Genomic DNA, 26,036 nt, shown 5'->3' with positions numbered 1-26,036 from the left:
ACAACCTTTGAAATCTGCTAATTTTTATTCTAGTAGTGAAGCAGGAATTTCAGATATTGACCTCTTGTAGTTCTCATTTTAAATTTTCACTCTACACAAAAATATTAAACTATAAGAGATAAGTTATAATTATAATTAAAGTATTTTGTTAATTTTAAAGCAGGCATTAACTTATGAACTTTGAAAGAACTGACAAAATAATGAAGCTATCAATTTCTGAGAAAATACCAAAAGGGTAGAGTACCACTTTATAATGTCTTAACTATTCTGTATACTCTAATATAGTAGTAAATTACTGAACCCTTCCCACACACATATTATTTAAATTTTGAATATTTATCTTACAACAGAAAAAAAAAAACATTTTGCTTTATCCCTCCTTCAAAGACAATTCAGATAATGACTGTCAATCATCTATAAATGTAAATCATATATCATATCTATCTCATATCCTCCCACTCTTTCTTTCTCTACCCATCTCTATATTTACTTTTCTCTATCTACATGCTTTTAGATATATTTAGTTTAGGAAATACAGTTGACCCTTGAACAACATAGGTTTAAACTGACAGTGAGGGTCCATTTGCACGCTGATTTTTTTCAAAAATTATATTAGAAAACTTTTGGAAATTTCCTTACTACTGTGAACAATTGTATAGATTACACTAGGCTACCATAAAGCAATCATATTGCTGTTTCTTTACTATCAATGCATGAATCATTATACCTGTAAATAAATGTGAATTTCTTTTTTCACATTATCTTTTCATTTTTGATGTCTAGTGTTAGTAATATGTATAACATCTACCTGTTTTGTGTCATATAAGACAACATCAACATAGGTACTGACAGATAGATGATTCATCTTATAAGAAGATGTTATAAACTTATGGTATCGATACGATACAATATTGTAAATGTGTTTTCTCTTCCTTATGATTTTCTTAATAATATTTTATTTTACCTAGCTTATTCTACGAATACAGTATATAATACATATACATACAAAGTATGTGTTAATTGACCGTTTATGTTATCAGTAAGACTTCTAGTCAACAGTAGGCTATTAGCAGTTACATTTTGGGGACATCAAAGTTATATAAGGACTTTCAACTGAGTGGGGTGAACAGTCAACACCCCAAATCCCTGTTCAAGGATCAACTATAAACAGATCTTTCATACCATTTATTCATTGATACCATTTCATATATTAATACTTCTATAGTCAACTGCAAAAATCTCCCTGGATTAACTGGACTAATCCTTTTGGAAAAATGTGGTTGTGAATCGTCCCATATAAGCATCTTAAGAACAAATTTTATGAGTCAATTTGGATTTAAAAAATGCATTGCAAAATCATGAACAAATTATTTAAGGTTAAATATTCTTATCAGGTCTTTGAATTCATGTAATTTGTTCATTTATTTCACATATTTTCTACATGCTATTATTTATGGCATTTCTCAAACAGTGGGAGAGAAAAAATATGAAATTCCTCATTTTGTTTCCCCAGGAAAAGAAAATTTACCAGTTCTGTTCTTTTATGTATCATGGTTTTGGTGTCATATTTAAGAATTATTTGCCTAACCCCATGTCATAAAGCATTTCTCCTATATTATGTGTTGGATTACTCAGGTTGATTTTTCAAATATTGAACTAGCCTTTCATTTGCAGAAGAAACCCCACCATTGTACTCAATTTAGTAATATTTTGCTGAGTGTTTTTATGTCTATGTTCATGGGGAATATTTGGTGTTTCTCTCTCTCTCTCTCTCTCTCTCTCTCTCTCTCTCTCTCTCTCTCTCTCTTCCTCCCTCCCTTCCTCCTTCCCTCCCTCTTAGTAATGATGTAATACTGGCCTAAACAAATACATGAGGATGTATTTCCTTCTTTTCTGTTTTCTAGAAGAGATTGCATAAAATTAATGTTATTTCTTCTCTAAATGTGTGACAGGATTTTCTAGTGAAACCATCAGGGCCTAGAGAATTTTGTCTCCATGAGGTTTTAAAATATGAGTATAATTCTTCTAATACACTGTACTTACCTATACTATTCTTCATGTTAGCTATGAAACCTTGGGGAAATTTGGTAATACATGGTTTTTGAGAAATTAGTCCATTTCATCTAAGTTGTCACACATTTATGCACATAGAATATTTGTAGCATTCCTCATTATCTTTATAAAGTTTCTGGTGCTTTTAGCATTACCCCTCTTTTATTTTAATTTTCAACATTTTTTTTTTTTTTTTTGTAAGAACATTTAAAAATAATTGATTAAAAGCAAAACAGCAACCCCTGTTTCTCCAGGGTATCTTACTATTTGCTGTTGACGGTCTAGGTGGAATTCATAAATTAATCTATGCAGGCTGCACAATAACTTTTATCTACCCTCCACCCCTCCTCCCCCCAAAAAAGAGGCTCTACAGTGTATGAAGCTCAATGTCCTCAGAAGTTGGGTTAAAATCTAATTTCTAATTCATAGCTTCAGAAGAGATACAGATTTCTCCAATTTAAAGAACTCACAGTATGTCATATATGTCTATGTCTGAGTCACCTAGTCTTGAAGAAAGCATTCTCTTCCAAAATTAATGTTACTCTCACAGTAGTATTCCCATGGTACTGTTGGACTCTGTCATGTATGTTTAGAAGTATAACCACATTGTATCAAAGTTTGAGTAGTTGCAATGAAAATTAAATTTTGATTTGGAGTAATAATAATAGCAAGTCCAATTGGGTACTGCACCATTGGTCAGCATCTGATAAAATGGTTCTAAAATATAAGCAAAATATAAATCTAATCTGAGATGATGTTATACTCAAAGAAATGCATCCACACAACAAAATCGTAAATAAATAATTCCAAACTTTCTTGCGTCTCTTGAAGAACATTAAGTAGATCGACTTAATTAATTACAGCAATTTTTCTTAAAGTTTCTTTCTGCTCACTATTTTCTTGTGAAAGTAAACTACCATGGTAAACAGTAGGTATTTAATGAGTGTTAGTTCCTTCCACCTCTTTTTTTGTGACTTTTATCTTTAATAATCTGATCTCTCGCTTCTCTCAGAAATGTAACTGAGCTAACTGGAATATTTAGGAGGAATTAACAATGGGATGATCATTCCTGTGGACCTCATTTCTTTTGGTATATGAAATTACAACACCAGAAATTTATGGAACTAAAAATTATTTCTTTAGCTCTTTTAAGAACTCATTTTACGAAGGGTCAGTATACCTGTATGAATATCTGTTTTGCTTATCGGTAAAATTACATTTGGAAACGATATTCCTTTCTCATTTGATAGCAATGAGGGGAAAAGCTATGTAATTAATCCTCTTGAGATTTCACAGAGAATGAACAATTTCTTCTAACCAGCTAATAAACTACTTACTAATAAATAATGAAGTTTTTATAATACATTATGTTTTCATTTATGCTTGAAACACCAGGAAATACAGAATTAACTGTTGTGCTTACCAGCAGTGCTTATGCTTAAGCTGTTTTCTTAATACTATTGTCTACCCTGACTTTTAAAAAGGGGACACTTTTTGTGGTATCATTTAATTACTAGATTATACAAGTAGGATTATCCATGTGTGTGTCTTAGAAATGGGTAAGAATAATGAACTAATTTGTTAGTTAAATTGCTAATAAAAATACACACAGAAAATTTTATTCAAGTTGTTGGCTATGAGCCACTTAGTGGTGGTCTTTCTCTTCAAGTGGTGGTCTTTCTCTTCACATATTTGTTTCTTGACAATCTTTCTCCCAATACCTTCATTCTAAAACAATGAGATAATGTGATTTTCACGTTAAATTGTATCATCTTTCAAGAAATTTTGCATATATCTCAACTTATAACTAAATCTTAGTATATCACTTATTGCTGTAAGTAATATTGTAGCATATCAGGAAAACCTGTATGGGAATAGGCAATTATTTAAATGATTAACGATCAGAAGAAAACATTTGAAAAACTCTTTGGGGTTGGGGCTAGGTGAAGCATTCTGAGATATGATGCTGTTAAAATAAAAAACAAGCACAGATCAGCCTTGAAAGTTCCCTGAGCAGACAAAACCAGTTTAGTCATACAGACAAAGATTAATTTAGCTTATTTTTAAAACGAATTTGACTCGGGTCATTTTTGCTTATGTGTCTGGAAGTCATAAATGAAACTTGAACTGTTTCTCAAGGTTGATAGGAGGTAACCACTGAAAAGTCCAATATTATAACCAATCACAATGAAGCATAAACTGTCACTGCTTTCTCATTATATAAACAGTTTTACAGGCATACTTGTTTTATTGCCCTTCGTTTTATTGTACCTCATGGATGGTGAGCTTTTTACAAATTGAAGGCAAGACCCTCCACCATCAAAAAGATCACAACTCCCTTTACTCCAGTGGTGTGGAACCGAACCAGCAATATCTCTGAGGTCTGCATATACAAGAATACACCCCTAGCCTTATTCTATGTTTTGAATGTTCCCAATTTGCAAACGTTTTTTGGTGTGTGCACAATAAAATTTTACTAATTACTACTTCATGGTTTTACTTTGGCTATTTAGTGACCTTTGACAACACCAACACTGTGATTTTTTTTTTTTAAATTTAACTTAGAATAAAAAAAAATTGTGTTGTGAAAAACCTTATGAAAGGGACAAAAAGACAAAAAGTTTATGTTGAGATAAAATGTTTGCAAACCATATCCAACAAAACCATTATCTAATATTTGCAAACTCATATATAGACTACAAAAAGAACTCTCAAGACTCAATAGTAAAAAAAGTAAATTTAATTATAAAATGGACAAAAGACATGAACAGATATTTCACCATAGAAAGGAAATGGATGCCAACTACATGAAGAGATGCTCAATATCATTAGTTATTAGGGAAATGACTATTAACCACATTTATTTATCACTAAACATCTATTAGAATGCCAAAAAAAAAAGAAAAAAAAAGGTGATCATGCCAAGTGCTGGTGAAGATGGGAAGAAACTGAATGTCGTATACATTGCCAGTAGGAATGTAAAATGCCACTCTGGAAAATAGCTTGGCAGTTTATTTCAAAACTAAATATGCATTTTTCCACACAAGTCAGCAATCATACTCTTTTCCATTTATCCCAGAAAAATAAAACCTATGTTTACACAAAAACCTGTACTCAAATGTTTATGGCAGCTTTATTTATAACATAAAACCGGAAACAACTCACATGTCTTTCTATAGGTGAATCATTAAGCCAACCCTGGTACCACGGAATATCATACAATGGAATACTACTCAGCAATCAAAGGTATTGAACTATTGATGCATGCAAAAACCTCGATAGATCTCAAGGACATTATGCTAAGTGAAAAAAAAAATTCTCAAAAAATTACATACTGGGTTCAATTTTTTAATGTTCTCAAAAATGACAAAACTATAAAAATGGAGAACAGCTTTGTGTTTGCCAAGGGACATGAATGGGAGGGATGCAAATGTAGAACTATAGTTGGAGAGGGTTTCTTTGTGATTAACAACAGTTAATTTTATATTTTATGTGTCAGTTTAACTGGGCCACGGTGTGCCCTGTTAAGCACTTTTTTAAATATCCCTGTGAAGGTGTTTTTGACGAGATTAACACTTTGATTGGTAAACTGAGGGAAGCAGATTGCCGTCCCTAATGTGGGTGTGTCTCATCCAATCAGTTGAAGGCCTGAGGAGAATAAAAAGGCTGACCTTACCTTAGAATTACCTTACTAAGAGGAAATTCTTTCCTGCCTGATTGCCTGTGACCATCAGCTTTTTTCCTGCCTCCAGAATCGAAGAGAAACATCAGCTCTTCCTGCATCTCAAGCCTACCTTTCTTTGTCTCCCCATTAAGCTGGACTACAAACCTGCTGGTCTTCTATGACGAAGACACAACATTGGATCTCCTGGTTCTCAGGCCTATCGACTAAGACTAAACCATCAGCTCGCCTGGTCTCCAGCTTGCCAATTTATCTGGCAGGTCTTGGGATCTGTCTGCCTCTGTAATCACGTGAGCCAATTTTTTTAAATAATAAATCTATTTCTATATATACATACGTGCCATTGATTCTGTTTCTCTGGAGAATTCTAATACAGCTGTGATGGAACTTGTCTGCATCTTGATTGTGGCCTTGGTCATATGAAACTGCACATAATATAAAGTTGCATAAAACTGCATATATGTGCACCCATGCATAGAGGAGAGATATAAAAAATGGTGACACCAATTAAGTCCTGTAATTTACTTAATGGTGTTGTACCAATGTCAGTGTCATGTTTTTGATATTACACTACAATTATGTAAGATATCACCACTGGAGGAACTGGATAAAGGATATGTAGATTTTATATATTATTTTTTGTGACTTCATGTTGCAAAATAAGATGTTTTAAAATAAAACAAAACAAAACAAAAACATTTCAAAGAGATCTGCTGGCTTTCCTTAGTCCTTCAAGCTCCTTAAAATTCCTGTACTTGGGTACTGCACTATTATATGGGCATGCTAGGGACAGTTTTACCAGAATGAAATGACAGTGACTATCCATGAAGACATTTGATCCAGAATTATTTAATACCTGCCATAATCCTTAATATTAGTGGGTATATGTGTAATAAAACTACCGTGTATTGGGTGCGTTTTTTGTCAGTGCTGAAATGCTTCGTCTCATCATCTGGTTTCTTCCTCCCAAATAATAATACTAAAGAAGGGTATTATATGTTGAACTTACAGATGAGAAAACTGAAGCTCAGAAGAACTAAGTAACTTGATTCAGGTCACCCGGCTAATCATGGGAGTAAGATTCAAACCTGGCAATTAGACTTGGCTGTTACTGATTTCAGCAACATCTCCCTAAGATTCTCCCAAGACAAGAGTAACAGTAAGCAATGTTGCTACATTGGTTGTTAAAACCTCTATTATATTGTCCTTCGGTGATTCTAAAACTACTACACTGATAGAAACCCAAGCTTTCAAAAAGTTATACCAATGCTAATGAAAACTTTTCATGTTTAGTGATTGGAAAGAATTTTAATTCTTCTTGAGATTTTACTTAGTGTGTTAGTTCCTTCAGATGGATAATATAAAGATTTAGAGTGAGGATACACAACACATTATTTTTTTTGCCCCGTTTAAATATATTTTGAAATCTTCATGACCTACTGCCTGTTTCTTCTTCCCACCTCCCCTCTGCCACACACACAAAAAAAGAAAAAATGGCGACAAATAATCAATTTTCTAATCACACACAAATGTGGATTACTATCAGGAATATACCTGAGAGACTGTTTTCGATTCCATTGTTCTGTTAGGTACTATTAAATTTGTATAAACTTCTTTTTTTTAATTTAGAGAGTATATAAGAGGTTCTCTTCTACAAGAAAAGTTCATTTCTTGTAAATCATTTGCTGTCTCTTAAAATGCATTATTATTTTTGTTTTCTTGCCAGAAGAAGTTAGAAATTTGATCGTGTTTTAATAATTACTTTATATATGTAATCCATTTTATTTTTTAAAACTTTCACCTAATGGCCAAAGTGATTACCTACCAGTAAAATAAATAACTTTCAAATATATAACCTCATAAGAACAGTTTTATTGCTAGAACAAACTGCAAGCATTTATGGCCAATGACTATATCACTTAATCATGAACACTGAGTAGGACTAGGAGAAAGAAAGTTCCAGGGGTAATACTAAATCAGTCATTAGTGAAAGTCTCTTTAGCAAGAGAGGTTGTTAAACTACACTGAGTCAGAAGCCATAGAACCCAAGCAGAACTTCCTAGGTAGCTTATTTGAACAAACTTTTGTTTATTTTGAAGGAAACTTTTCATATTTTGCAGTTACAGAAACTTAGGATCAATGGAAGCTACACGTGCATTTGAAACAAACATATCTGTGTATCTGTGTGCTTTCAAAAATAGAAACTGCAATTTCTTTTATTTTTATTTTTTATTTTTTGCAGTTTCTTTTAATTTAACTAAAATGGTAAATTCTATGGTATTCCTCTTCATGCCACAATATGTTCAAAGTGTAGCATGACTGGGTTCATTCAAACAATTTTGGTAGGTGCATTTAGACTGTTAGGCTGGGTGTTTACCCTTCATGTTGCCAGGTGCATGGAAATCGCAGAAGATCCTTGAGTGATGAGACAAGGGGAAAATGTTACCGAGTGAACCCTTGATGGAGAGGAGATCCCGAACTCCACACCTTCATGAACTCTCATTATCCTACCCTGCCTGATTTCAAGGAGCTTCAGGACGTCCCAGACCTTTGCCTTAAGGTTTCTCACATTTGTGAAACTTTGACGGTCGCCATCTATGCACGGAACAACTTACAAAGTGTTGTCTGGATCCCCAAGATGGCGAAGCTTGTTCTAGGTCAGAGAAATTGGAAAAGGGACCTCATTGTTTCACAAATTTGAAATCATTCACACATTTAACATTAACTTAAGACGTATATGTTGAGAGTCTATTATAAGTCAGATAGTGTATTAGAAATTACTGATACCAACATCATTAGGGCAGAGACCTTCCTATTAGAGAGGTCGGTGCTTAAAGGTAGAGCCCACCAAGAAATAGAGCATTACTTATTGTACTCTAGTAAGTATTATCACATTCGGTGAGAATGCTATTCAGGTAATGGGCAGAGCAGGGAAAGGCAGACAAGAGTGATAGACAAAACCAAGGAAAAACATTTCTTTTTTCAGTTTTCACATATGCTATCTCTGATACCTAGAACAACAAAGTAGAGATATATTTCTTACATGCTCTTAAAGTATTAGCAAGCACATCTTGCATTTTCAGCAGCTTTACCTGACCTTGGCCATACTAAAGTACTCTTACCAAAAACAGTTGCCTCAATAGTACATGGGGAAGGATACAAAATACCTATCTATCCCCGTCAGAATTAAGGGTGTATATATATTTTATAAGCATGGAGAAATGGCCAAAATAATTCTGGTTCCTTAGCTGTACTAGTCTGAATACCTTGTAAATTCTGAACTCTGATTTATTGTAATGCAAGTAAAACAGTCAAAAGATAAAGATTTGTTTTAGTTCTTCTACCTTCCCAGTAACCTAAGGCTCCCTATTTTTTTATGGGATTGAAATTTAAATGACACAGTGGACCTGAAGGACTGTGTCATTAGCTCTCAGATTGCAGAAAATACTTGCTAAATATAATGATGTTAAGTAGCTTCAGCGCAAAAGAGTCAGAATACAACTCTTGTGTATAGAATTTAAAGTAAAAAACCAGAAAGTTGAAGTTTTAGGAATTGAACTAAAATATAAGTTATATGAACATAATAAAATAATACTATACCCACATGTTTTAAACCTAGACTAGCATTTTCAAAGAATAAGAAGACACGAAACATTACAAGACGCTATTTTCAGTTTCTTTTTAACTTACAGGGTATCAAAAATGTTTAACTCTGTCTTGTCTATAGTTATGAAATCTGGAAATTCTCATTTTCAGCACAATATCTTCAATTCTTTCTCGGTCTGCTTTCCTTTCATTTGTTTTTTTCTCTTCCTCTTAAAACAACTGGTCCTTGGTGTGACTAATATCTTTAAACCTAGTCTTCAACTCATCTATTTTCTCCCATTTTACCTCAGTCAACCTTCCCTTGCCTCCCCTTAAAGTGGAATTACATTTTCAACATTGTTCATAGAATCTGTCACTTTCTTGTCATTCCCTGTTGCCCATTTTGCTCAGTCCCCAAAAGGAGTACCTCTATACTGCACAACAGAAATTGAACTTCCTGCCATGTCACATTCTGTGAGTGTCCTTCTCAACCTGTTTGCTGTTTGCACACTGTCTCTGGAACTGAGAGCTCATCACGTGTCAGTACCAGCCACCTATTCACCCAGTTCACGAGCTTCTAAGGAGGCGACGCTTCTTGTTCTCGCTACAGCATTAGACATGTTTTGTTTCCATATATCTGTATCTTGAAAGTCTCTCTACCTGTAACTTCAGTGACTTGTTACTGTTCTGTTTTTTCTTTTAAAATATTCTCCATTGTATCTTTTTACTCTCCCTTATTTGTTGGTAAATTCAAGGTTATATTTTAAATTATTTTCTTACTCTGATTTCTCTTCATTAGATAGCCCATTTATCCTCACACCTTAGTGTAGATGACAACCTAGGCAAGTCTAGGATGAGAAAACCAGCATATTATCTGAGAATAATTTACTCTATTGATTGTAAGGATTAATTGCTTGAACAGTTCATCCTAAAAGAGGGCAACCTTTCTCTTCTTCGGCTTATATACTTTCTTTGTTTTATTTTTTTATTTTTATTAGTTTCAGGTGTACAAAACAATGCAATAGACATTTCACCCCTCACAAAGTGGTAACCCCTCTCCCCCAATCTATTGCTCCTCTGACATCGTATGTATCTATTACAATTCCATGGACTCTATTCCCTCCCTATGCTATACTCCATATCCCGTGACTATATATAAATTAAATTATAGTTGACATACAATATTATTCAGTTTCAGCTTCAGGTGTACAATGCAGTGGTCAAGCATCTACACTGTCCTTGAAGTGGTCTCCCTAATAAGACATGTGCCCATCTGACACTCTACAAAATCTTTACAACATTATTGATTATATTCCCCAAACTGGCTTTCATATCCCCGTGGCAATATTATAGTTATCAATTTATGCAGTTTTATATCTTTCAAATCTTTATCTCTTTCTCTAATTATCCTTTTTCTTTCCTAATGTCCGATCCCATATCCCCAGCTAGCTCATAGACTTTTCTAACCAGTTGTATTTGGCATCCCTCAGTTAAGGTCAGCATCATCCCAACGTTGCCTTGAAATCAGCCTGTCTGATTTTTCTGTCTTCGTTATTTTTGCTTTCTCTCCTAGTCAACCAAGGTGAAAATGTGGACTCATCTTTGATTCAGTCCTCTGCATTGTCTTTTTAGCTAGTTGTCATTTGTCAACTTACTTCATTATAATATATATATATATATATATATATATATATATATATATATATCATACAATATTTTATTCTTATTCCCAACAGTCTATTTAGAAACTCTTCTATATAGTTCTATTGTCTTTCAATTGTTTTCCCTTCCCTATTCTCTTATCCTCCATTTTGTTGTTGATAGTCCCTTTAGATTTATTTTCCTTAGTGAAACTTCCTGTCATTTACTCCGACACTTAAAAACAGTGACTAAACAACAGGGCTGGCTCATAAGCATGTGACCTGTACAGTCCCATAGAGTCCCAGGCTTAGAAGGGCCCCACATTTGGTTTAATGCTCTACTACAGCTGTCTCAAAATTCTTAATAATACATTAATAAAGGGCTGTGCATTTTCACTTTTCAGTGGGCTCTGAAAATCATGTAGACCATCTGGCTTCTAATGACAATGAATAAATTCAATACCAGCCTCCCACCTCCAACTCTAGGCCTTTGATACCTCGTATTTTCCCAGCCCTAATGACTACTCCTACCAGATTCCTCGGTGAGACCAGCTTGTTAGTTGATTTCCAGATATATTTATTTCCCATTTTTGTGGTTTATTACCATTTGATATACTGTTAATTCAATTCCTCAAAAATTGTACTCGAAGTCATTGTTCCATATCTCCCCCCCTTATTTTTATTTTCTGGGTTCCCACACAGCTGAGTTTTATCTCACCCCTAAAATCTAGAGTTCTGTGTTTATTTCTTCTTAGAGGAAATATTTTTAATGCTTCCTTTAATTTTTCTTTGACTAAATGTCTTGTTATAACAGACAACAAACTCCCTGAAGATAAGGATAAGCTCTCTTATTTATGTATCACATAACAGTGTTTAATATATGAAATAAGTATATTTAATGCAACAAAATTTACTAATATATAGTCTATTTAACTGTTTTACAGCAAAAAAAATAAAAATATGCTTCAGTGTGGTACAGAAGACTAATCCTTTTCATATTATAAATTTAAAATCTATATGGATATGTTTGGCTTTCCTGATTCCCTATATACACAGCTGTTGCTTCTGAATGGAATTAGGAAGGGCAGAAATCCAGGCCACAATAAATTCAGTGATGAGAAAACTTGAAATATAAAGTAAAAGGGGAGAAAAAAGAAATGGAGAGAGAAAAAAAATGGGAATATAGATGCAAACATATCAATTCTGCTGATTAACATGTTTCTTGGTTGTAATCACTGCCCTCTCCGACATTCCAGAAAGGTGATATATCATTTGATGTGCTTGATCTGGAACAGTAAAGGGAGAATTTAGGAAATAAAGCTGGAGATGATGTAGCTAGCCTCCAGCATTTTGTTTATAAGAACATCCATTCGTGTCTGCTTGGGCTTGTTGAATAACACCTATTCTGTCCTGGAGGCATAGATCAAACAATAAAATTTTGTTATGTTAATCCTTTCAGGTTTTCCAGATTCCAGAATATCTGGAAACTTCTTAGTGTAAAATGGTGATATTTATCAAAATTTTGTTGAGTATATCAGTGATTCTATTACTTTGACTTATTTTTTTTCTTTTACAATGTCAGATAAAAAAATGAAATAATGGAGAAAAAGAGAGTGAAGAATTAGAACCATAATAAGAATTTAAAAAGTGAGAAATATATTTTCTCACTGGAGTGTAACTCAAATATCACCTAAACTAGTTCAATCATTTAATTTCCCAGTTATACTCACTCTTCATCCACACTATTTTTTCACACAGTTTGCTTAAATAAATGCACATTTATTTGTTAGAGAGAAAATAAAAAATCTGAAAGCCAAGCTTAAGCTTTTACTATAATTGGTTTAAACTATTCCTGTCAAACAAATGTGTTCCTTATACCATTTAGAAAATAATACTGGTGTGTGCAGAAAATATAGTATCAAATGTAAAAAAAGCAAAATAAATTATTTGTGAGGAGGGTTAATGTAGTACATATAAATAGCCTACATAATTATCAGTATTGTTATTTGATTCTTCCAGTCAACGGATATAACCTTGGTGATACAGAGAGGGTGATGCAAAAAGCATCCCCTTTCTCGGGTATGCTAAAACTGTCCCTCTTGGAGGTCCTACAGAAGAAATATTGAGGCATTGGAGAATATTAATCCTAGAAGAGACAATGGAAATCACCTAATTTTTCCTCCAAATTTACTAATAAATGATAAAATATGAATGTTTACAGTTTTGTCTTCTACTTTCCAATACTTATACTTCATTTCTCTTTCTTTTTTCTAATTGTCTCAGTATATTCAAGACAATGAACTAATGGTGATAGCATATATAAATAGAAACACACACACACACACACACACACACACACAAACATATGAGTTCGGACAATTAAGTTCATGAACTCTTCCTAGAAAAAGTTCTACATACCTCATTGTTGAATATCACTATGGTCACCTTCGAAGTACTCCCCTTGGGGAGCTATACACTGATGCCAGCATCTAGCCCACCCTTCAAAGCAATTTTGAAACTATTTTTCTGGGATGGCCATCAGAGCTGTCATCATATTACCCTTGATGTCCTGAATGTCATCAAATGTCTTCTTTTCAATATTTCCTTTATTTTCGGGTAAGAAAGAAGTCATTGGGGGCAAGATCAGGTGAGTAGGGAGGGTGTTCCAATAGAGCTGTTTGTTTACTGGCTAAAAACTCCCTCACAGACAGTGTCGTGGGAGCTGGTGCATTGTCGTGATGCAAAAGCCATGAATTGTTGGCGAAAAGTTCAGATCATTTAACTTTGTCATGCAGCCTTTTCTGCACTTCTAAAAAGTAAACTTGGTTAACTGTTTGTCCAGTGGTACAAATTCATAATGAGTAATCCCTTTGATATCAAAAAAGGTTAGCAACATCATTGCAACAAGTTCGTGAACTTAATTGCCAGACCTTGCGCGCGCTAATGTGTGTGATGTTTGTATATATGAGCAGTTGTATCAAATGCCATTCCAACATCTCTTGTGATATTTTTCTTCTTTGGTCTACTAATATTACAGTCACTGTATAACACTGATTCAGTAGATTTTTCAATATATTCTAAATGAGTTGTGTCCTTATCTCTCCTTTTCTTATGTAACTTAGAAGCCAACAGTTCAAGTCATCTGTCAGCCCATATTTTCATTCCTGCATTGTTGTGAATATTGCCTAATGTCGAAACTCATAATGATGAGCCAACCAACTACTGAGGCTCTTGAACCCTTGATCTCCTTGGCTTTAATAACATCTTTACCCATCGCTCTTCAGCTATAACTCTGGATGTTGTTATGACCAACAACAGCACCTCATTTAAAATCTTGATTTATATCTTCTGATTATTTTATCATCTATTAGCCTTCCAGCTCAATATTCCATTCCAGCGTTTCTTCAACCGCACTGAGAATCCCTGTTCTCTAAACTCTTACCTTTAACTGATCAGCCTTTCCCCAGTCCCTAACAACCCAGGTTCTGTTTTTTCCTAACTCGGCTTACATTCCATGAGCCACAATTATAAAAAGCATCTTTTTTTTTTTTTTTTTTTTTTTAATAAAAGCTTCCCAGCTTTCTATACTGGGCCCTGCCAGTGACTGTGGGGCAAGGGGATCAAGTTTGAGATCTCAGGGCTCCTCCCTAATGCCAGTAATGCTTTTGGCACTGCTGTATTTTTTTTTTAATTAAAATTTATTGGGCTGACAATGGTTAGTAAAATTATATAGATTTAAAGTGTACAATTCTGTAATACATCATCGATATATCATATTGTGTGCTCACCACCCAGAATCAGTTCTCCTCTCACCACCATATATTTGACCCTGTTTATCCTCTTCTAAAATCCCCCACCCCCATACCCTCCGGTAACCACAAAACTATTATCTGTGTCTATGACTTTTGGTTTCTTTATCTTGTTTGTCTTATTCCGTGTTTTTCTGTTTTATATCCCACATATCAGTGAAGTCATGGTTCTCGACGTTTTCTGTCTGATTTACTTTGTTTAGCACAATAATCTCAAGATCCATCCATGTTGTCACGAATGGTACTATTTCATCTTTTCTTATGGTAGAGGAGTATTCCATTGTGTATAAGTACCACATCTTCTTTATCCAATCATCTATTGAAGGACACTTTGGTTGTTTCTATGTCTTGGCCACTGTAAAAAGTTGCAATGAACATTGGAGCACATATATCTTTACAGATAAATGTTTTCAGTTTTTTTGGGTAGATACCCAGGAGAGGGACTGCTGGATCATATGGTAATTCCATTCTTAATTTTTTGAGGAACCTCCATGCTGCCTTCCATAGCGGCTGCACCAATCTGCATTCCCACCAACAGTGTATGAGGGTTCATTTTTCTCCACAGCCTCTCCAACAGTTGTTATTATTTATTTTGATGGCAGCTATTCCAAATGGTGTAAGGTGATATCTCATTGTGGTTTTTATTTGCATTTCTCTGATGATTAGTGATGTTGAATATCTTTTGATATGTCTGTTGCCATCTGTATACCCTCTTTGGAGAAATGTCTGTTCAGGTCTTCTGCTTATTTTTTAATTGGATTGTTCGTTTTTCTGTTGTTGAGTTGTTTGCGTTCCTCATATATTTTGGATATTAGCCGCTTTTTGGAGGCGTTGTTTGTAAACATCTTCTCCCATTTGGTTGGTTGCCTTTTTATTTTGTAGATGGTTTCTTTTGCTGTGCAGAAGCTTTTTAGCTTGATATAGTTCCATTCATTTATTTTAGCTTTTACTTCCCTTGCCCTTGAGGTCAAATTCATTAAACCCTCTTTGAACCCAAGGTTCATAAGTTTAGTACATATGTTTTCTTCTATGCAGTTTATTGTTTCAGGTCTTATGTTTAGGTTTTTGATTTAATATTGGTGTATGGTGATGGATAGCAGTCTAGTTTTATTCCTTTGTATGTGGCTTTCCAATTTTCCAAGCACCATTTTATTGAAGAGGCTTTCTTTTCTCCATTGTAAGTTTTTGGCTCCTTTGTCGAAAATTATCTGTCCCTATTTATGTGGGTTTATTTCTGGGTTTTTAATTCTATTCCATTGGCCTTTGTGTCTGTTTTTCTGCCAATTCCATACTGTTTTGATAATTGTTGCTCTGTAGTACAAGCTGAAGCCAGAGAATGTGACACCTCCAGCATTATTTCTTTTTCTTAGGATTGCTTTGGCTATTCAGGGTCTTTTGTGGCTCCATACAAATCTGATGATTTGTTTTTTCTATTTCTTTAAAAAATGCCATTGGGATTTTGATGGGGATTGCATTAAATCTGTGTATTGCTTTGTGTAAATGGCCATTTTAACAGTGTTGATTCTTCCAATCCATGAACACAGAATGTCTTTCCATTTCTTTGTGTCGTCTTCAATTTCTTTTAAAACTGTCTTGTAGTTTTCAGTGTATAGGTCTTTCACATCCTTGGTTAAGTTTATTCCTAGGTATTTTACTCTTTTTGTTGCAATGCATAAGGAATTTTTTTTTTCTTTTTCTGAGATTTTATTGTTAGTATATGGGAATGCAATGGATTTTTGTACATTGATTTTGTAGCCGGCAATAACAAGTATCTTACAAATGTCATTAAATCCTACATCCCTCCATAATACTCGCCTAAGAAAATGACAACTCTAACAAATTCCAAGTATTCAATTATTGCATGTCTTTTTAAAAGCAATTGAACATGTTGGGTAGACATATTGACTGATCACACTTTAAATTCAGGACCACAGATTTCAAATGGAAACCCACACTTTCCAACAATTCTATTATATATCCCCAAAATATTTGCCATCCTAAATAGTAGCTCAATACCTTTTTTTCTGTACAACTTAGAAAATCACCTTCTCCTCATTCTCAGCTGATGATCTTGCTTCTTACCTCATGTTAAAGAGTAAAAAGAAATTGTCTCATTTTCTTAAGCCTGCCTACATATGGATATTTACCTCCTTCCTTTAATGAATGTTTCTGTTCCTATCTCAGACAACACACTCTCTCAGATATGCACTTGATCTCATAAACCCTTGCCACTAAAGGAATTTGTCTTGAAATGTTCCCTTTCCTTAGACCATTAACATTCCCTCTCTATAATGCTATTCTTGTCAACATACAGACATGCTGCAATAATTCTCATTTTAAAACAAACAACTGATCAGAACTCAAAATAAGAAAACAGTACCCTCATTTTCCTTTTCAGTTTTCCAATCCACATTTCCTTATTTCTATTAATTTGTTACAAAAGTTTTTGAAAGATTTCTCTGAGCTCATTTCATCTATCTCTTCATATCTCATTTTCACTTTAACTCACTTTTTATCCCAGCAATTCATTGAAACAACTCAGGTTAAGGCCATCACCATCTTCCATCTTGTTAAATCCTGTTACATGGTCTTTGTGTAACAATAGACACTTTGTATGATCTTTATGTAACAATTGACAATTGACCTCTATGTAGCACTTGACACTTTGGATCAACCTCTTCTTTTTTAGTCTTGACACTCTTCTTTCATTTGGATTCTATGATGACACTATCTCCTAATTATCTTCCTTCTCAATGCTTGTTGTTCTTGTTGTCAATGTTATCCATATGTCTTTTTCTTAATCTCTGAAAGTAGCATCCCCCAGATCTTGTCATCAGTTCTTTCTTCCTCCTTATTTGCACTTTCTTCCTAGGGAATCTACGTTAGCCTTATAGGCATAAATTCCAATTAGTTGTCAATGGCACAAAAATATAAATACTTAGATTTTCTTTTCACTGAGCTCCAGATTCATATATTCAGTTGCCAATTTGATAGCTGAAGATTAACAGATTTAACACTGAACACTTACTTTCTAATCTCAAAGATCAATTTCTCCTACATTTTTCCCAAGCTCAATGAATTTGTTTTCCATTGGAGTTCACTAAATTTGCCTCTTTGTAGTAGGTAATTGGAAAACATATTAAAATTTTATTTTTTGCGGACCCTGAATACTTCTACCCTTAGACTGCTTTGTCATTTACTTTAAATGTAATCAAAACAGTGTAGTGCTTCCAATACTGACATAACCAACAAGCATCTCTTAATTTTTTTACTGACTAAAATTTTATACTTAATCTACAAAACCTCTGATAACATATTTTGAACATTAACAAACATAAAATTTAATGAACGTTAGTCAATTTTTTTCTTTCAAAAGTCACCATGGTTTGTAAACATGATTGTGCCACAGGAAATGTCCCAACTAAGAAAGAATAACCTGGAAATAGTGTGTTGAACGAATTATGATAGGAAACATTGGAGAGAGACAAATGGTAATAAAGCTACTGAATCCAATAGTAAGATCACAAAGATCTTTTCAAGGATGTGGTGAGTACTTATCACCTCACTTGGTTAATAACCTGTCACTGAGTTTCTACTGTTCACATCAAAGTGTGCTACTCATGTTGTGCTACCAAGGACTAGGATTGATGTTTGGCAAAAATGGCACATACATTTCAAAGAAATTTGTTAACTAAAATATGTTAAATGGATCTTTTTATAATTACTAGAGTGCATTAAACTGGGGATGGAGAGATGTTGAGTGTGTAGGGAGACTTATGTTTCTGAGTTTCCTAAGTGGAGATGTGTTGGGGTTGGTGATGATGAGATTTTGCCTCCCAGGGTAAGATCTCACCAAGCTGTGGGAAGCAGATCGGGAGCTTAGCAAACACTCTATTATGCCCCATATGTCATCCTGAAGCTCCAGCAAAATTTCATTACTTGTTTGCAAAACTTGTCTTTTTCAAGCCAGAATACTAGTTCTAATGTCATATTCATAAATACAATTTATTATGCCATCAGCATTATTTAGCTGCATTGCTCATTGGTTACATAATAATGACTAAGCATCCCATATACACGGTTGCATCAGGACTATATAAAGACGATCTGTCTGTAGGCTTACATAAGCAGTTATTTACAGGCCTTGAAGCAACTGATCATGGCATTCCTTGGCAGGGCTCCCCGTAACTAAGCATTTTAGAAATACACAAATAAACGTTTAAAACACAGGTACTAAATTAATGACCAGCAAAACCAAGATTGACAAATATGTATAGGAAAGAGAAGACTATTTTTTGTAATAAAGCAGATATATTCAAAGCATGTTTATTCTTCTAATGTAGTATGGGGTCAGAAACAGACTCTGAGCACAGTAGAAAGAAAAATTTTTACCTCTTGAAAGAAGCAACAATGCAACTGTGGAGACTAGTATTGCTTATTTAGATTTAAACATATTTTATGTCTAACATCTGAAACTCTGAATTAGAAACTCTCACTGAACCTTGATTGTGTGACTATAAATCTGATTTATTAATAGACATACAAATCAATAACTCCTTTTCACATAAGAACAAATAATATGTGTGAATAGCTGAGTGCTGTACTTTATGTTTGGAGGATCTCACTGCAAACAGTCATACATCTAGGCAGTATTTCTAAGTGCTGAAATTTGCCATTCCATTATGGAATTAGTTGATATTGTGAAAGATGAAAAAAAGGAGAATTCTCAATCGAGAATAATCTAGTTTCTTCTGTACTTTATATTTAATGAAATATCTGAAGTATCCAAAACTTGGCAAAATATTTAGCTTCTGTTATTTTTATTTTTGCATAGTTAAAAAAAATAGGTATCATTGGTATCATCAATATGAAAGAAACTTAGTAGCTTTGTGTGGAGACAGAGCCCCAGAGAGCAGTTTCCAGGCTCTCGGCCTCACGTGGAAAGGTGTTGGCTCAGGTAGTAGTTGGCTGTCAGCTGTAGCCAGTTAGCCAATTGGCCACTGATATAACTGCTGCGGCTGTGGTGGAGAGGGAGAGTCAGTTGGTTGGTAGAAAAGCGACAGCAGGTCGCACGTTGTGTGAATCCAGCCTCCAGTGAGACTATAGTGGTATGACTCCCCTACCTATGGCTCCGTGGGTGTTCCTTTTTGGCCTCACCATATCCTGTGTTCTTGTGTGGGGAGTGGGAGCAGAGACCCCACAGGCCGCCCGCACGACAAATGGCACAGCAAGCAGGGTCTCCCGCACAACACTTTGTAAAGAAAATGTCCATTTTTCTTGTTAATAAGGTTCCAGGGAAGTTTCCATATACACACAGAACAGTCTCCTGCGTATCTTCTTTATTTATCTGTTTCTCTCTCTCTCTCTCTCTCTCTCTCTCTCTCTCTCTCTCTCTCTCTCTGTCACACACACACACACACACACACACACACACACACACACACACACACACACACAGTATAGGAGGAGGCCAGACACTCTGGCATCCATGTCCTGGAAGACTGAATCACGGACTGTGTTCCCATGATATCTCATGCATCCATCCTACTAGGTTAGCATTCTATGGGTTTTCCTGGAGTAGAAACAAATTTGCAGCTTTTCACTAGATCTGATTAGAGGCTTGAAAGTTTTTGAGATATGTTATCTTTTCAATGGTAAGTCCATCCATTTCTAGTACCATTGTTTTAAATAGAAAAATGTATGTTTAATTCATTCCAATGCCTTTTCATCAGCTAAAAATAGTAGCAATACTTGTTCTACTTTTGACATATCGATAAATTAAATTATGTAGAAAGAGTCCTTCTATAAAATTCCTTTACGTTTATAAAGTGAACTGTGCTTGACCATGGTGTTTTACAATTGAAGTGTCTTTCAAAATTCAATTTGGTAGGATTTTAGATAAAAGTATTTTCATCAACTAAATTTGTTACTGTTTGTGATTGTTATTATCCTGTTTTGATGTCAGCATTCTGTTAGCTTCACAAGATTAAAATTCTAATACATAGGCAGTAAATAACCCTTGGATTATCTGTTCGACCTCTGACTTCTTCCAATGAACCACTCTTTGACTTTAGATATGGATATGGAAAACCGTGTTTGTTTTATGTCACTTTCTTCATAACATTTTGGATTGAGAGGGGTCCATTTAGATCTCGCTCATAAAAATTTAGAAATGGGATTCAAAGACATTAGTCAGTCACCCTGGTTTCCTGAAATTAGGACAAGTAAATTCAGGAGCTGAGACGGATTTTGAGAGTTTCAGATATAAAGGCAGACAATACTAAGTAAAGATAATATTTTCCAACCCCCAACTTGCACTAAATGTGGCAATAGACCAAATTCTCACCACTGAAATGTTTGTCTTGTTTTTAGGACATTATGTGACCCTGTGCTTCCATGCATCCCAAAATGTTGAAATGTAAAAATATGTATAGTCCAGCCTGAATTGCTTAAGACAAAAATCAGAGGGTATATAGAAATCAGAATTTAGAAAGAATCTGGGTCTTTGAATGATTGCCAACTTGGGCTGCTCACTTTGGGACTTTTATATCTGAGGGGAAAAAAATCCTCTTTTTTTTCTAAGCTCCTTTACTTGGGCCTCTTTTTTAAAATAGCAGCTTAGCCTTTATCCTAAGTAGGCCAAGAATATGAAGTAGTAAATACTATTAGGCGGAAAGGGAGTAGAAAACCAAGTGAACTGGGAAACGCAGAATTATAAAGCATATGATTCCAAAGGGATAGTTTAAGAGATATCAGTACTAACTTCCATTTTTTCTGTTTCTTATTTAATTTTTGAATCTTGAATTAAGTGTATTCTAACAGAAATGCTTCCCATGGTTAGGCTCTGTAGGTTATAATAAGTTCCTCTTCTTCCTTTAAGCTAGATTGATTTTTCCTTCCAAAAAAGTCATTAACCATCTCAATATTTGAAAGCCTGAGATGACAAGTAACCTTCCACAGCACCACGCCTAGATGAGGAGTAGAGAGAATGAGGATATCTCTCTCTTGGCATGTGAAACTGACTCCATGTATGCATTAACCAGGTGGTTTTCTACCTCCTTTGGCACCCAAATGATATGCCCTCATAAAATAACATTTTAGTGGACTTAGAAGGCAAATGTGATCAAATTGTTTTGATTAGATTTCTACATAGACAGGAGTACAATTGAAATCCAAAGCTCCTTCAGCTGGAAGTAGAGAAAAAGAGAAAACCAGATCAATGCTCTGAAATTACTGAGGTCGAAATGAATTAGATTGATAATAATTATAATAATTATGGTAATTTACATGCATGATTCCTGGGAGCCAACTAATTTATATGCATTGTCTTAATTTTTACAGAAGTTCAAAAAGGTGGATTCTATTATCATTCCTCTTGTACATCTGCATAAACTGAGGTCTGGAGTGTTAAGAGTGTTAAGAAATTTGCTCAGTGGTAGAGACAGACTTGATTCTTCTTCTGTTTTATGCAACAACTGCTACACTTTTAACCACTGTAGTATACTGGAGATTAACAAGAAATTAACCATGTGCATTGCTGAATTGAAGTGACTAAATTCTCTCTTTCTATTTGTGTTTGTCACACAAGGTGATTCCTGGCTGAAAAATGAGTGAAATCCTAGAAATAATACATTGGGATGGTTATGAGAAGGGTAGAAATGTGAAATAATAGGCACCCGAACACTTTCTGTAACTATGTTCAACTATTTTTATAGAATGTGGGAATTAATCCACATTCTATTATTAAAGCCCATTCTACCATCCTGCCTTGTACAAGGCTATTTTAAAATGTCAGTTCTGGTTTAGCTAATTGTTTTCTGTGTAGCTCTTTAGACTAAAGTTATTAAGAATCACTAAAAGAAGTTTCCAAATACTATGTGGTTTTTATCACATAAAAAAAAATATATAGAAAGTTGCTTAGACAGCGATCATAAAAAGTTCTCAGCACAAGAAAAAAAAAATTGTAATTATGTGAGGTGATTGAAGTTAACGAAACTTACTGTGCTAATCATTTTGCAATATATAAATATATGAAATCATTATGCTGTACACCTTGGACTAATACAATATGCCAATTATATTTCAATAAAACTGGGAAAAGTCCCAAATACTATTGAACATGAACTTTTCTTAATTCAAACCAAGAGAGCAGAGAAACTTGGCTATTCAGACCATTACTCAGCTATTCATGAGTACAAAGTATGTCGATCTTAGCTGGGAACTACATGCTACAAACCCTGTGATGTTATTGCCCCCTTCATTGACATTAGACAAACATGGAAAAGGACATTTGTATCAGTTGTTGGAACCCAGAGCAGCCACATTTACTGACCAACTAAATGACCCCCCACACAAACAGCTGTGTCACCACAATGAGGCCCATAAGAGTCACTGGCTCCATCACTTTTCTCATTGTATCTCCCAGTAGAATATAAATACCTCAACCATTGATCAGTATGTGTTGCTGTTTCATCAGGTTTCTCCATTCCAGCTTTTGAAATGGAAATCATTAGTGTAGTTTGGCTGTTTTCCCTTCTCCTGTGTTTTGGATACAAGGCACAACAAATATTTGGATGGTGGGGAACTGTTTATCAAAATTCTAAAAATTTATGCAGAGAAAAAGTATTCTGAAAAGATTGTTGTAAAACAGATGCCCATTATAACCTATATCCTGTGTTAATAGGTTTGTGTGTGTGTGTGCACATACCCACATGTGCATGTGTGAGTGTAATGCATACCAACATTTAAACACTTATTTAGATTATGGTAGATGCATGGTGAATCATTCACAGCAGGGATGGTTTTAATTCGCACTAAGGGAAAAAATGTCAAGTTCAGGGGAGGAATGTAAAGAAACAGGGGAGGAATGACCATATGTGACTGCAGGAAGTTATACACATTGACAGGCAGTCACGGGCTGCTGGTGTAATAGAAATATTGATTCTATCACTATTACATTTACTATTTATATCACTATATTACTAGATCTAATTGTAAAATCTAAGAAAAATTGTACTCAACTCATTATGCCCTTCCCTTGAATAAAGTATTGTTTTTTAATTTTTATTATTTGTTTGAATTTCAGGTCAGCACAGTTCCTTTTTTTTCTTCTTACTAGTCACTCTTTTTCAATCTCCCTATTATTTGATTACTGTGTATCCCTTCTACTTTGAGCACTCTGACAATCAGATTTATAATATATTACTCAATCCCACAAGCCACAGATGATTAGGCAGAAGTCTTTGCCAGATCCCACCTCAATCATTCAGTCTTACTCCGAGAAATGTATAATTAATTTTGAAATGCTCCCTCTGTGCTAGTTGTTTATTGGAACTAAAGCTGGACATTTGGGGCGACTTTTGGCAATATGGCTAGTGATCGGCAGAATTTTGAGATGGCCCCAAAGATTGCCATTCCCTGATGTACATACATGTTTTGTGTAATCCTCTCCTTGAGTGTAGAGCGTGGAAGGATTAAGAATATGGTGGATTTCTCTCTGATGATTAGATTGTGCTATATGATAAAGGAAAAGGGAATTTGCAGCTGTGATTAAGGTTCCTGATTGGTCATTGAAAGGGAGATAATCCTGTGTAGGTCTGACTCAGTCAGGTGAATAAGACCAGGCATTTGGCCCTTCCTGAAAGATGAAATGAGAAGGATGAGAGAGATTCTCCTGCTGGCACTGAAAAATCCAGTTGCCTTTATTTATACAGTATCCACAAGAACTAAATTTTGCCAGCAAGCAATAAGCATTAATGAGCACCCTGAGCCCCAGCTGACACTGGTTTCAGTCTGGTAAGACCATGGCAGAGGACCCAATTAACCCATATCCAGACTCCTGACCTCTGGATACAGTGAAATAATGAATTAATATTGCTTCAAACTACTAAGTTTCTGGTAATTTGTTACATAGCAATGGAAAAATAACCCATTATTTTTGAAGAAGCATAGACAACATACAAGCATAGAGGTAGAAAGAGGAGGGGGGACGGTAGGGAGAGAGAGAGAGAGAGAGAGAGAGAATTTGATCCAAAAGCTGAAAAAAAGAGACCAGTTAAACTGAGAGACTCATAGAAAATGAGAGGAAGTATATGCTTCCATTTCTGATGGCTTTTCAGTTCCTGATTCTAGACCTCATAAGATCTGATTTCATGTTTTGTACCATGTGAAATTCTGACTAGTTCAACCACAGCCTCCTAAACGAAGTGAGTTTGTATGTGATTTTATTACTTGGAATTGAAAGGCCTTAACTGAGACCTCATAATATTTTTGCTTTAAAACAAAACAAAACAGGATAGAAACAGTCTTTTTCTCCCAAAGCTGAGCTGATAAAATAGTGCTTCATAAACTCCATGTGGGGAATGAGTACATGTAAATATAATTCCTTGAGTGACTCCATTTATTAGTTCTCTCTCACGAAGAAGTTGTTTGATGCTGCCACAAGTTTGGTTTTGTTTGTTTGTTTGTTTTGTTTCCTTGGTGCCCAGTGGCTCCTACCCCATCCCGTCCCAGCACACGCACATATAACTTAACCATACTACTGTACTGGCAAATGTAAAAGCTTATGAAAACTTTCTCCATTTCCCGTTTGTCTAATTAAAGTATTCAAACACTGAGTTTCGTAGACTCCTATTTTGTCCCCAAAGGGACATTAACTCTAGCAGATGATACTTGTGCTCAACATACATCCCTGAGCCCTCGCCTGTACAATTGCGGAAGTGCTCTGCGAGACAGATTTATACTCCCCCCACTACGCGGCCATGGATGAGTGTTCTGCTCTGACACACAGGGAAGACTGGAAGTACTTGTGGCGGATATGTCAATGACAGATGGATAATGGCAACTACATATCTCAAATTTCTTTCTTGGTGTAATTCTAAAGCATGTTCCACACCGTCTCCCGAATTTCCCAGTGGAATTGGGGTCGTATTGCCCACAGTGTTATTTAGCTTGATGTGGTATCTTTTGCCTTTCTTCTCTCCATTGCCCAATTGCCACACCCTCCTGTCCTGCTCTCCAAAACCTGCTTACGACAGGCCTTTGTCTCTAGCATTCCACCAAAAGTACTCTGGCATATTCAACAATGATCTCTATATTGCTAGATCTAATGGTTAATTTTTCTAATCATTAGGGAAATAAAAATTATGCTTATAATATGATACCATTTTGACTTGTCAAAAAATAGAAAACATTGATAATAGTCAATAACGAAAACAGTTTAGTCACACTAACATGGCTGGCAGGAGTAGTAAATGTTATGCTCTTTCT

At 34.9% G+C, this 26,036-nt stretch overlaps 1 pseudogene; it reads left to right on the top strand.

Moving 5' to 3' along the window:
- The first annotated feature begins 8,225 nt into the window (after positions 1–8,225).
- LOC109455138 (uncharacterized) overlaps positions 8,226–26,036 on the top strand; it is a 91,143-nt pseudogene continuing 73,332 nt past the window's right edge.

Source organism: Rhinolophus sinicus, linkage group LG14 (genome assembly GCF_036562045.2).
Source record: "Rhinolophus sinicus isolate RSC01 linkage group LG14, ASM3656204v1, whole genome shotgun sequence".
Lineage (NCBI taxonomy): Eukaryota > Metazoa > Chordata > Mammalia > Chiroptera > Rhinolophidae > Rhinolophus > Rhinolophus sinicus.
Note: the sequence above shows the minus strand (reverse complement) of the source record. Positions and strands in the feature narration are given on the sequence as shown.